This window comes from Micromys minutus, assembly GCF_963924665.1.
Source record: "Micromys minutus genome assembly, chromosome: 18".
Lineage (NCBI taxonomy): Eukaryota > Metazoa > Chordata > Mammalia > Rodentia > Muridae > Micromys > Micromys minutus.
This window is the reverse complement of record NC_137953.1, coordinates 11,596,209-11,611,043: the sequence shown is the minus strand read 5'-3', so window position 1 is coordinate 11,611,043 and position 14,835 is coordinate 11,596,209.

The window sequence follows — 14,835 nt, the reverse complement described above, 5'->3', positions numbered from 1 at the left end:
TCTTGGGAACTGAATCCAGAGTCTTATGAATACTAGCTAACAACTTTCTCAACTAAGCTATGTACTCAGCTCAAATTTAAAGATTTTTAAAAATAATTCCACTTCAGCTTTATTTTAATGTATCTATCTTCCAAGCACATATAACTTCACAGATATTTGTGAGAGTCATTCACATTTAAGTAACATTTTGTTACTTCAGCTATGTCAAAAACTAAAAATTGCCTCAACCATTACTCTATCACCCCAATTCTTTTGGTACCACCAGGATAATAAATAAAGAAATTAATTATTTCTACTGCCCACTAATTTCAACATTTTAGAAGTATGGGTGGAATTTTGTTATTTAGCATATAATCTGTCAAAGAGGCTAATGTATAAGCAAATATTTTTCTAATAAGAATAGATATATTTGATATCCTACACTATAAGTTTTGCTTATAAGCATCAAACAGTATGAAAACCACAAAACCTATTTTATAATTCTAATTAATTTATTCAAATCTCATGATTACATATAGTACATCCTACAAAGAGATGTGAGTTGGGACCCCATAGCTTTCTCAGTGCCACATAACTCTGGGAGTCATACACTTGATTTTTAATAATTAGCCACTGCCATTGTATTTAAATTATTTTTTAAAAACAGAAGTTACTTAAATATGAGCTTCTTTGCCTGTATTCATTTCAGTAGCTCTAGCTTCTTCTAACCATGAGGATACTGGGTTTGAACTGACCTTATGCTCAGGGCTATGGAGATTCAGCCTTAAGTTTTGTTACTTCCAAGAATTCATACTCTACCATAAGATAGTAACCAATCAACATGACTCCTGCCCCTGAAATGTATGCTCTGTATTTGTCTGCATTGTGTGTATGTGTATGTGGGGGGGATATGAGGGGTACTTGCAATAGAGGATTGTAATAGAAAATAACCTTTACCTTATGGTATGATCAAAACCAAAAACATCTCTGTGATGATCCTTTGGGATACCTGGAAAATTGTATTATGACATTACTGCCAAGATTTTATGAGGGTAAAAACAAAAAATCAAGAGTAAAATGTGGATTAAAATGAAATTATGAAATGAATAAAGACCAACGAGCACATGTTAGTGTTGTGTTTCATTTATTGTAAGCTGGAGGAAGGGTCTCTAGAAGTCTTTGTAGTGAGCCAGCCTTTATAAGTTCAACTATAACAATAATGAACAACTGAAAATAAGAATTTCACACAGAATAAAGACATGTTTTCTTTAAAAGTGCTCAGATATTTGAAGAAGAAAAACAATGTTGGGACAGTGAATAAAAGACACATTCATTAAAAGTTAATGGTGTAGGATACAGATAATGAGAAATAGAAATGGAATTCATAGAGACATTATCTTTGCAATGCGTGGCAGAATTTAATGTATAATCAACATTACTGCACAGTTCCAAGGGTTATTTTTATAACAGGGCCTTTAGAATCCAAATCCATTAAAGATTCATGATTCCCAAGCCATGTGTTTTCCACAGTTAGAAGCATTTATGTCAAGTGGGCAAATTGCTGAAAGATGAGTTACTTCCCCTTGTAATGAAGACAGCATCAGATTCTTTTTTTTTTTTTTTTTTCAATTCTGTAAGCATAAGGTGAGGGCATGTGACCTGGTGATCACTTTATAAGTTTGGGGGCATATGGCTTTTTTTTGCCTGAACCTTGAAGAATAATAAAGTAAGAGATAGATAAGAAGAGAAAACAAATATAGAGGAAGGAGCAGAATATAGAATTAGTAAGGAAGGAAATTTTCAAATATCTCTACGAGGGAGTTTTTGAGATCAGGTTAACTGAGGTAGGAAAACTCACACAAATGTAAGCAGGACTGTTTTCTGGGTTCCCATTACATAGAAAGTAGACAATCCATCTCTACTCCTTGACTTGAAGGTGGATGCAGTGTAAGAAGATGTGTCACCTTCTCTCTACCATGACTTCTCAAAGTATGAGCCAAACTAAGGCTTCTCTTCCTTAAGTTGGTTTTGTCAGGTGTTTTCTTATGGCAATGAGAAAAGCAACTAACTAGTCATTGTTAAGACTAATAGAACTGTAACACATTTAAACACAATCTTAAAGAATAGGGACTTTTATTTTCTCAGAGTCAGTAATCATTGTGGTTAATTCTTATTCTGGAGGGTGCTGAGGACTGAATAGGTTTTTCTGCAAGTGAGAAAGCATGCATGTGGAAATCAGTTCTAAATGGCAAATAAGGGTTGACATTCCTATTGGATTTTAGTGATGTAATACAGCAGCCCCTGTAGAATACTCTAGTGTTTCCATACCTTTATATCATGTGCCCTTCTGATCGCCTCCTATATTTCTCTTCCAATCGGCATCAACTTTTGTATTGCATTGGTTTCCATGAGCTTCTGGGAAATTCTTCACCCTCTTCCTTTTGCTTGCTAAAATCAATGAGATTCTTTGCTCTATCAGTTGGGACTTTTCCACTTGTACCAGTTGTTTTTCTTTCTCATCTTTACTTCTCAAATTTGCGTTCAGTTCTCAAGCAAGAACAAAGCCATTTAGTGTACAAGAATATGTCCATGATTCTTATGTACTTTTGTTTACTGTGGCTTATATTTTCCTTCAAAGAATGCTTCCTTACTTCTGGGGAGCTAAACAATGAATTTTATTTTTAATGATTATGTTTATTCATTTATGTTTGTGAGTGGATAGCACATGAGTGGAGGCACTCAAAGGGGCCAGAAGAGAGCATTAGATCCTGTGAAGCTAGAGCTATGAAGGTTGTAAGATACATGAGTTGGGTGCTGGAAACTGGCAATGGGTCCTCTATACGAGTAGTACATGTCTTTTACTCTTGAACAATCTGTTTAGCTGCTACATAGCATATTTTCAACCCTAATTATAATACTCTCATTTTAATAAAATTATTTTTAAATATCTTTAATATGATTCATTTTTCAAAACTACAATAATTAATGTTTATGTAATAATGTACTTATTATATTAACATGTAAGGAGCCCATTATTTTTGACTCAACTTTCAGTTTATGCCACAGCCAGTCATTTTCAGATGAAGTACAAATACAATTAATTAAAAATGTGAACAATGATTGAGCTGAAACTTTAATGTGTTAGTTCAAAACCAAACAGATCACTTTCCTGTTAAAATCGAGAAATTTGATTTCACCTGTATTCAGACAGTAGGGTGTCACTTCTGGTTTGAACTTTATATAAAAATCAACTTGAATTTGAACACTTAGTTTTTTTTTTTTTTTCGATTACTATATTTCTTAGCTATCACATCCACAGCCCAGAAAAAAATTTCTCATTAAAAGAGATAGCTAAAAATGTCATCATTTCTGCTTTGGGTACTATGTTCTAGATGATAATGCCATACATATTTTTGTGGTCAAAGAGATTTCAAACAAGCATGGTATTTAGCTTATTTTTATTTTCTTTATTGGCTATTTATATTATTTTTGTTTCAATTTTGGAGATGACCTCTCAGTTGAAAACTTTTTGCAGTGTGTTGATTTGGACATTTGCAGGAAGATACTGATTAAAGGCCAAGGAAAATAGAAATTAAGCTCATAGGAAATGAGCAGTACATCTGCAAATGACATCTTAGCAACTGTGGATCAGAAGAATTGTGGAGTAGATGATTGGACTCTTCAGAAGTTTCCTGTCTTGCAACATGAAGTTCTTGACTTATGTTCATCCATCTGCCTCTGAGGATGTCTCATAATGCAGCAAAAATAAATTCTCAAGGAAAGATGTTAAGTGTGACTTCATGCCACCAATATTTCAGAAAGGACAAATGTGCGAGAGATGGATTAACTTCGAAGGTGTGATCTTAGCATGTTAGTGAATTTACCACACTGCTAAAAAAAAAGCAAGAATAAATAGATAAAGTTCACAATTGGGTCTTATCTGTGAAATGAAGACAGAATCTTGGAAGACTTGATTTCACAATTTACTCCCCTAGTTTATTCTGCACTTTTTGTTTCATGGTAGCTAAATCTTTAACAGCTGAAAGCAAATGTAGGAATCTTATAATGTTGGAAAACTAAGAAGGTTTCACTTCACAAATGTCAACTCCTAGCAGTTGATCGACGCATAACTTTTGACCCCTGTTCATGTTAATTTTTAATAAAATTTCAAAGATACTATGAATACAAATAGAAAAGTGAACAAAGTAAAGAATGAATATTAGGAGGAAAAGGGATAGAAGACATTACTTAAAGTTTCTTATTTAAATCTCTTGCAGATTTAAACAAGGAACTACCAAAATGTTTGAGCTTTTTAAATTTTTTTCTGTTACAAATCTATGGTCAGCACAGATATTTTTATAATTTTCCCCTTATTATATAAATAAGAGAAATAAATGTAAATAAAGAAACTGTCCAGAATTTATTAAATTTATTCAGAAGAATTTATTCAGTTTAGTTGACCCTCCAAGTACTTAAGGATAATTTAAAGATATAGAAATGGTTCTAATTTTTAGTGAGGTCTATATGTTTGAGTCATCTGCTACAGTTAAGTAAAATACAGATTTCAGGCCTAGGCTTTCATTTACTTTTAATGTTTGTAAAACTATAATGGTCAATAAGCAGTATTGTCTCTGCTCTGAAGTAATTCTGCTTAGTTAACATCTGATATCTGCTATGTGCATATTATTACAGATTTCTCAGAAGACTGAGGTAAATTGCTTGGTTGTTGATAGTTTTTGGGGAAATTACCAAATTAAACTAAGCAGAAAGAATGAAAGTATTCACAATCAATACACAAAAAATTGAAGTAATCATGCAAAACAAATTAGATTTTAAACAGTATTGGGATTCATGATTTATCAGCATGTTTCTTAAATATGTATTTAATTTTAGAGAGCCATAGACTCATATGGGAACAGTATGAAATTAATTATGTCTCCACCATTGAGAAGATTTTGACATATAAAGTTGTCATATTCCAGTAGAAATTTTTAGATTTTTAGATGAAATAGAGAAACTTGCTCTCATGTTTCCAGAGTATTTGGGTAAAAGTCTTCACATCCTGTCCGGATTTGCTGTGGTCTTCAGGTCAGATATAAAGCCCAAGGCCTGCTTACTTGAAATATCATAACATGAGGAAGGGAAAATTGTTTTAAATACTAAAACTTCCCATTCTGAACAACATCCATTTATTATTTATAGCTTAAATTTTGTTTTCAATGATTTCCAATCAAAATGTATTTTTGTTTTATGTCTGTAGATCATGTGTATATTGTTGACAAATTCACTTTTAAATGTGTTACCTACACAACATAAATTTAAAAAAAAATTAATTTTGAATGGTTAATAATTGGTATATAGGTAAAATCTCAGAGTACAAATACAGGACATTTCATGACTTTGATAAATTTACCTGTCCTTTCATTTTTGTTAGAAATGCCTTAATATTCTTATGTATATATGCATGTCTACCAAAAGTACTAACCATTTGACCTTTCCTTCCTCATATCACAGATATCTCTAAATGAGGAATGATCGGTTGTTTATAGCTATGTAGTTTGTGTGTGTGTGTGTGTGTGTGTGTGTGTGTGTGTGTGTGTGTGTGTGTGTGTGTTTGTGTGCGCGTACATTTATAAAATAGAGAATTGTTCTTTTATTTCTCATTTTTCAAGATCTGAAATCATGTTCCAGTCTGACAGGATTTTTTCTTTGTTGGTTGAAAGAATTGTATTTCCTTAACTTTGCTCTCTTATTGTGACCATGTTGCTGGGCATCAACTTTTACATTCAAAACACACAATCAGAAACATAACCTATCATTTATTTTGTTAGATTCTCATATTAAAATCACACTCAGAATTTATGCCCTGACACTAACATGAACTTATTTTCCTTTAGTTCATATTTCTTATATTGTCTTTGGTTTTATTATGGTAATATAATTCTCATAAAGCGAGGAAGATCCCATTCTTCTCTAAATTTTGTGAAATATTATAGCTAAAATAGAGATTGTTTTTCATTTAAGTACCCAAGAAAATAGACATAAGAGGTTACCTGAAAATGTTATTATAGAAAAATGTATAATGCCAATGTCATGTTATTTCCAGTGATGAAAATCTGCTCAGTTGTCTATTTCGTTTTCTATTCCTTTAGGAAATGAGTTCTATTAAATGCAAATCTGAATTTCTATATCTCTTATAGTACAATTAATCATAATATTTTTTAAAGAAAAATTCAGATGACAGCAGATGCTGGCAAGGATGTGGAGAAAGAGGAACACTGCTCCACTGTTGGTGGGTTGTAAACTGGTACAACCACTCTGGAAATCAGTCTGGTAATTCCTCAGAAATTTGGACATAGTACTACCTGAAGACCCAGCTATTCCACTTCTGGGCATATACCCCAGAGAATCTCCAACATACAACAAAGACACATGCACCACAATGTTCATAGCAGGTCTATTTATAACAGCCAGAAGCTGGAAAGAAGGCAGATGTACTTCCGTAGATGAATGGATACAAAAATTGTGTTACGTTTACACAGTGGAGTACTACTCAGTTACCAGAAACAATGACTTTATGAAATTCTTAAGAAAATGGATGCATTTAGAGAATATCATCCTGAGTGAGATAACTCAGTCACAAAAGAACAGACATTATATGTAGTCACTGATAATTGGATACTAACCTTAGAAAGCTCTGAACACCCCCAAAACAACTCACAGACGATATGAAGTTCAAGAAAATTAAAAAAAAAAAAAAAAGAAAGAAACAAACATTATGCTCAATCCTTACACACCAAGAAAATGTTTACTAATTCTAGGTTACAACCTGTTTTACATGTACTTTATTCTCATTGTAACTAGTAAGACCTTAATGCACACTATCAAACCTTTAACAAAAAAAAAAAGAAAACAAGCACTGACAAAAATGTATTCGTATACTTTTATGAAAAAAATGCTTAAAATTTGTATTTATCTTTGTTTTTTTAAAATAAAGTTGTTCAATAAAAAAAATTTAAAAAAAGAAATTTGTGGTACTGCTTAAGAATGTGACCTCATTCTTGTCTATACCTTCTGTCCTTTCATAGTAAGAATATGTTTTATTGATTTTTAATGAAATTTGTTAAGAACTAATTTTTAATTTGAATGATTTGAGCCAATACATGCCTTTAATCTCAACACTTCGGAGGCAGAGACATCAGTAATTAGAGTCCAGACTCATCTACCTATCTAGTTCAAAAACAGTGATGGCTGTACATGAAAACATGGTCTCAAAATAACAAGTAATAACAACAATAATAATTTATAAAATATTAATGATAATAAATAAAAATGTCAATATAGCATAGTAATATTTTCTTTTTTCTCTTATATGTTGATAACTAAGCTTTTTCTTTATTCAGAAGATTCTTATTCTATTGCCCAGGTTTGCACAGAACTCTCTAGATAGCTTGGGACTCTAATGCTTATACTTCATACTGAAATTTGGTATCACTAGATACATTTAAGCACTGCCCCTTTTTATAATTATAATCAGTTCCTTCCTGCTCCCTATCTCCCAGGTAATAGGCCCAAAAATGAGGACCCATCAAATGTGGCAATGCATTCTACCTTTACTTTCTTATTTATTTCCTGTCACATGTTTAGGTTTTAATTTTCTTATCTTTAAATTGAAGCAACTATTTTAGAATTTGCTTTTTCTTTAAATAAGCATTTGAATCATAATGTTCCCTTAATAGTACTCTGACAAAATAATTCTAAATAAACACTATGTTTAGATAGTTATTAGTGACCTGATGTGAAAATGTTATTAAATATAATTCAAATACTAGAGAAACAAACGTTTCTTTGAGTTTTGATATGCTATATAATCTGGCTTTAGCTTCAAGAGAAAGGCTGTAGAAGGAAATAAAGACCTCTGTTCCTTTTGGAAAGAGGTGCTCTGAAATAGGTCACAGTGCTATTCTACCATGTTTATCCTTTTTATTGCAGGACATTGTCAAAATCCTGCAGTTCGGTGAGGTGCATGCACTGTGATAGTTGAGCAAATTAAAGGATGCATTATAGTAATGAAAACCAATCATAAGTATGAGAAGGGGCAGTGCTTAAATGTATCTAGTGACACTAAATTGCAGTAGGAAGTATTAGCATACACCCATATGAAATCATTGTAAACATGAATTAAGGTATTTAACAGCTTAACATAGCAGTGAATTTTAATTGGAGAATTGTGTAATAATTGATGTAAAGAAGAATTGAAAACGTAAAAACACAAAATAAATGGCATCATAGGGCACGCTTTTTCCTTTATTTTAGGAGTTTTTCCTCGATGTGTGTCCGGTGTGCCTGGTACAAATAGAGGCCTTGATACAGTTCCAGATTCCATAGAACTGTGATGACCAACAGTTGCAAGCCTCCATAAGGAATAGGATTCAAACTCATGTTTTGTGGAAAGCTCTTTTTTCTTTTCTTTTTTAATTGCATATTTTCTTCATATTTCAAGTGTTATCTCCTTTCCCATTTTCCCCTCTGGAATTTCACAATCCCATCCCCCAACTCCCTGCCTCTATGAGGATGTTCTCTTACCTACTCCATCCTGCTCCTCCATCCCCCACCCCGGTCTTCCAGTATATTGGGCATCAAGCCTTGACGGGACCAAGGGTCTGTCCTCCTAATGATACCTGATAACATCCTCTTGTACATAAGTGGCTGGGACAATGGGTCCCTCCATGTGTACTCCTTGGTTGGTAGTTTAGTCCCTGAGAGCTCTGGGGGATCTGGTTGCTTGATATTGTTACTCTTATGGGGTTTCAAATCCCTCATCTCATTCGGTCTTTTAACTAACTTCTCTATTGGGGACCCCTTCTCAGTACAATGGTTGGCTGCAAGCATCTCACTCTATATTTGTCAGGCTCTATTAAAGCCGCTCAAGAGGCAGCTATATCAGCCTCCTGTCAGCACGCACTTCTTGGCAGACACAATACTGTCTGGGTTTGGTGACTGTATATGGGCTGGATCCACAGGTCGGACAGTCTCTGAATGACCTTTATTTCAGTCTATGCTCCACACATTGTCTCAGGATTTCTTGTATTTTGTTCACTCTTCTAAGAAGGACTGAAGCACACAACTTTTGGTCTTCTTTCTTCTTGAGCTTTATGTGGTCTGAATTTCCATTTTAGTCATCGGGGAAAAACAACCCTGAGATTTTCTTTACACCAGTAAGAATGGCTAAAGATCAAAATCTCAGGTGACAGCAGATGCTGGCAAGGATGTGGTGAAAGATGAACATGTCTCCATTGTTGGTGGGATTGCAGGCTAGTGCAACCACTCTGGAAATCATTCTAGTGTTTCCTCAGAAAATTGGACATAGTACAACCTGAATACTCAGTTATACCAACACTGGGCATATACCTGAAAGACCCTGATCAAGGTAACTGGATCACTAAAGAACACACATAGTATGCACTCACTGATAACTAGATATTAACAAAAAAGCTTGGAATACCATAAGATACAACTTACTTCAGTGCTCTTAACCACTAAGCCAATTCTCTACCTCCAAAGAATGTTTGCAAGAGTTCTAAGAGACTATACTTGTAATAGTTTTAGAAAACACTATACACTATTGATACTATATTTTAATTGCATGAAAGTTCAACAACTTCTATTTGTTTATGTTGCTTTGATAAAAATAGCCATTGTAGGACCAGACACATCCTTTCCTACTGATGCCAGACAAGACAGCCAAGTTAGGGCAAAGGAACTACAATATCCAAAAGATTAATGAATAAGGATTAAATAAATAAATAATGTATCATGTGAAAAAATGTGAACAAATAAGAGGAAATCTCTTTTGCCAGGTTTTCATTTTTTTCTTGACTGAGTGGGGAACCTTGTATATTTTAGGGTTTTACTATTTCTTCTAGGCTGCCCAGTTTGTAAGTTCACAGCTCTTATTTTTTTCTCTTGTTCTTCTTGGTGTGTCAACATTCGTCTTTAATGTTTTCTCTCTTTTCTGGTTACCCGTATTTGAATCCTTTTTTTGTGGTAATTCTCAGCTTTGTGGAGTTTCCAGAAATCTTCAGTGATTGTTCTACTCTTTCTCTCAGTGAGTTCTTGTAAGTGCAATGTACTTTCCTTCCTGCTCACTTCTTCCTGCTTAGACAGCTGGTTCAGCTTCCAGTTTCATGACTAGAAGACTTAGCAGGCTCATCTGAGATGCTCCCAAAGCAATGTGCCAGTTTGCCATTCTAAAATTACTTCTTGGACTGTTCTTGCTCAACTCTATGAAGGTTAAAATGCTATGCTTACATTTTTATTAATTTCTTTCCATTTCCTGATGTCTCCTTTTGCTTGACTCAGAAGTTGAATATTTTGTTTATTTTCTACATTCCACTTTCCATCCAACTATTAATAATTAACTATAAACTTATTCATTGACATCAGGAAGAATGATACTATTCATGAGAGACTTAAATCATTTTAACTCAACAAGACTTATCTTAGATTTTACTTGCTATTTTAGACCAGGATATAAACCCATTATGAAAAATATACTATGATCTCAAGAAGAATGAATTTTCTGTTGTTGTAATCAACCATCTTTATATTAAATATAAATGCTTGTTTTAGTACACAAATTTAAACCCAAATGTGATGGTTTGAAAATGTTTGTCAAAGTAGTGGCATTATAAGAAGGTGTGGCCTTGTAGGATTAGGTGTGTCATTGTAGGCATGAGCTTAAATCTCTTATCCTCACTGCCTGGAAGCAAGTATTCTGCTAGCAGCCTTCAGATGAAAAGTTAGAACTCTCAGCTCCTCCTGTACAATGCCTGTGTGGATGCTGGCATGTTCCCAGATTGATGATGATGAACCACTGAACCTCTAAGCCAGCCCCAATTAAATGTTGTCCTTTATAAGACTTGCATTGGTCATAGTGACTATTCATTGGAAACCTAAGTATCATTTATAGAAGGAAAATGCCACATTTGAATGTGACATCTAGTTGAGGGGTAGAGTATTTAATGAATCAGAGAAAGATTTGACACAATGAGTCATAGATAGGAAACACCCAACTGTCATGGAAACATTCAGAAATAGACGCTTTTTAAGCAGAACAGGGAGAAAAAGTCAGTTGAGTTTGATTGAGTTAACAGAAAGGTAATTTAAGCAGGTCAGTTTTAGAGAGACAGTTCAGATAAAGACAGAACAAGCCAGAAGTTCCAGAAAATAAGTATAAATTGCCAGAGTAAGAATGAGGCCAAGCAGAGCAATTCAGTGAGAAGTTCAGAGAAGCCAGACTGAATTAATGACCATGAGATCAGTTTGAGCCAGAGCAACTAAGGTGTACAAGCCAGCCAGAGTTCAGGAATAGCTGGAAAGAGTGATCATCTTCTGCAGTAAACCTCCATGATGACAATTATGCCAGGTGAACAAAGGTTACATTTACAGAGTTTTCCAATGCAGTCAGTGCTTAGGAGTGTCCAGTTGAATTTCCCAGAGACCCTGTCATGTGCACTTTCTATTAAACTTTTATCTTTATTAGTGATATTTATTATTAAGAAGACAATTTCTGCATCAGAATCACTTTACTTGGAGATGATGGCAAAAATAATTGGGCTAAGGGAGAAAAGTCAGTTGAATGATGCATGTTGATATTAGGGAAAAAAAACTCTGCTTAGAACACTAAATTTATACATGAACTAGAAGTAGAAATGTTTAGTTTTGTCAATGTGGAAGTCTTTTTATTCTCAGAAGTAAACGCTATGCAGACGATGCTAGTGATGCTATAGAATGCACAACCATGATTGGCAACTACATAAGTGAGAAAATCAAATAAAAGTTTGTAATACATGCAATAGAGAGAGTAGGAATTTAGACAGGTTGAAAATGGAACATTCAAGGAAGTCTGATGGAATAGGCATCAGGTCGGAGGGAGAGTCAAATGCTGTGCCTGAGCCTTCCTTTATGAGGTACTTATGTACCAAGATAGCATAAACCTTAGATGAAGATGCATACGAATAAGCTTTCATAGAGAAATAACTTAAATCTATAAAATACAATGAAGTACTTTGTAAACTTAAGTAGACTTTAGCATAAAAATGAACCACATAAAATTGTATATCCACTTCAACACTTAGCCACATTTATATGAAATAATGAGATGCTTCCATATTCTTCTAGTGATATGCTGGGCATTGACTGGGAAGTTCCCTAAGAGTTATTGGGTTATCTATAAGTGTTTACAGTTTTTAAATTTCTATATACTATATTTAAAAAACAACTTAAAACAGAAATGGTTAATTCTGATTACGATTCCAATAGGTAGACAGTTTACAAGCATGGGGAAGATGTGAGAGCTGGAGCCTGAAGTAGAGTCATCATATCACATTGGTAGTCAGAAATTGGGATGGGGGCAGGGTGCAAGCACAGACATTAGATAAAGTTGCAAAATCGACTTTCTCCAGCAAGGCTCCACTTCCCCAAGGTTTCAGAATCTTCTCACACAGCACTACCAACTAGGAGACTTTCTGTGCAAATACATGAGGCCATGGAGTACATTTGGCATTCAAAGCACAGCATTTTTACTTTTGGAAGTAATTGGTTTGAACTATAATATTTGATTTCTATCAATGGAGAAATTGAGCTGAATGATAACAAATGCATTCAACATAAAAACTCAGAGACAAACATGTGAGCCATGCATTTCTACAAGTGAATTACTAAAGGAAATTGAATAAGAAAGAACAGGACTTTAATTCAAAGTACAAAGGGGAGAAAAATCATGCTATGCATTTCTTGTCTATCACAGTTATTATGAACTAACTAAAAGAATGTAATTCAGTTTATGATAAGTCGAGATGTCCCATATTGGAAGTGAAATGTGGCTTTTCCCTGAATTCTTTAAAATCTTGAGTCTATATATAAAGTTAAAACATGTTTCTTAATGCGTTAGTAAGAAAAAAGCATATTCCTAGTATCAGAGAGTAATATTTATAGATTTTGACCACTTTGTCTAAAAATTCCCATGCTTTATACATATACTAAAAGAGATACAGTTTTATTATTGTCACAGGATGCACACACATTAGTGGGGTCAAGGAGTTTTAAGACACATTCTAAAATACAGAGAAAAAAATTCTTTCATGAAATTCACTCTCACCAACCCTGATGACCTCCCCTAAAGCAAATTTTGCAAAGAATAATAACCAAGCTTTCTAAAGTTATTTAGTGTTGCTTGTCTCTATCTCTAAGATTGAATATGGTGTATGCAGAAACTAAATACTTAATGTATTCTTATTGAATAAATGAATAAAGGAGTCAAATAATTCTATTTGATGTAAATTTTATAATAGTTGTAATTCATGACATCTGACCCAATAGTTGGCATGAAAGCTTTTGTTGTGGGACTGACCAGCCCCCTTGTAAGTTTATGGATAGTATCCTTTGCATTATAGAAGCTTTTCAATCCTATGAGGTCTCATTTGTCAATTGTTAATCATAAAGCCAGAGCCATTGGTGCTCTGTGTAGAAAATTTTCTGTTCTAGTCTAAATGGAGACTGACAGTTGAACCAACACAATTTGTAGAAAATGCTGTATTTTTTCCACTGGATGGTTTTGTATTCTTTGAGAAAGGTCAAGTGACCATAATATCTTGGTTTATTTCTGTGTTTTCAATTCTATTTCATTTATCTGCCTGTGTGTCTCTGTGCCAATATCATGCATTTTTAAAAAACCATTATTGCTCTCTAGTACAGCTTTAAGTCAGGGATGTTGATGCCCCAGATTTTCTTATTGTTGAGAATGGTTAAGGCTATCCTGTTACTTTATATTTCCAGATGAACTTGAGAATTGTTCTTTCTATCTCTGAGAAGAACTGAGTTGGAATTTTGATGGGGCTTGCATTGAGTCTGTAGATTACATCTTTCACTTACTTAGAGTCACACCAAGATATATATTATATTTGTGAAAATTTTGAAGGCTATTCTTTCTCTATTTCTTTGACAACCTGTTTGTTCTTTGCATAGAGGAAGTCTGCTGATTTGTTTGAGTTAATTTTATAACCAGTCACTTTGCTGAAGTTGTTTATCAGATGTAGGAGTTTTATGTTGGAATTTTTGGAACACTTTTATATAATATCATATCATTAGCAAATAGTGATATCTTGATTTCTTCTTTTTTTCCAATTTCTATCCCTTGGACCTCCCTTCATTGTCTAATTTCTCTGACTAGAATTTTAGTATTATATTGAATAAATAGAGTAGGTAACTTTGCTTTGTATCTGATTTTAATAGAATTGCTTAAAGATTTTCTCCATTTAATTTGATGTTGGCTATTGGATTGCTGTATATGACATTTATTGTGTTTAGGTATGGACCTCAAATTCCAGATTTTCCAAGAATTTTGATATAAAACAATATTATATTTTGTCAAAGGCCTTTTCAACATTTAATGAGGTGATCATGCTTTTTGTTCTTTGAGTTTATTTGTATAGTTGATTACATTGTGGATTTTTTTGTATATTCAGTTATGACTCCATCCCTAAGATAAAGTCTACTTGATCATGGTGAATGATTCTTTGGATGTTTTATTAGACTCAGTTTGGGATAATTTCATTGGGTATTTTTTCTTCTATATTCATAGAGAAAATTTATCAGCAGTTTTTCTCTCTGTTGCATCTTTTAGTGACTTAGGCATAAGGTTAATTGTGATTTCATAGAATAAATTAGGTAGTGTTCCTTCTGTTCCTAATTTGTGAAAAAATTTGAGAAGTATTGGTATTGGGTCTTCTTTGAAGGTCTGATAGAATTCTGCACTAAATGTCTCTGGTCCTGGGCTTATTTTGTTTAGGAGAC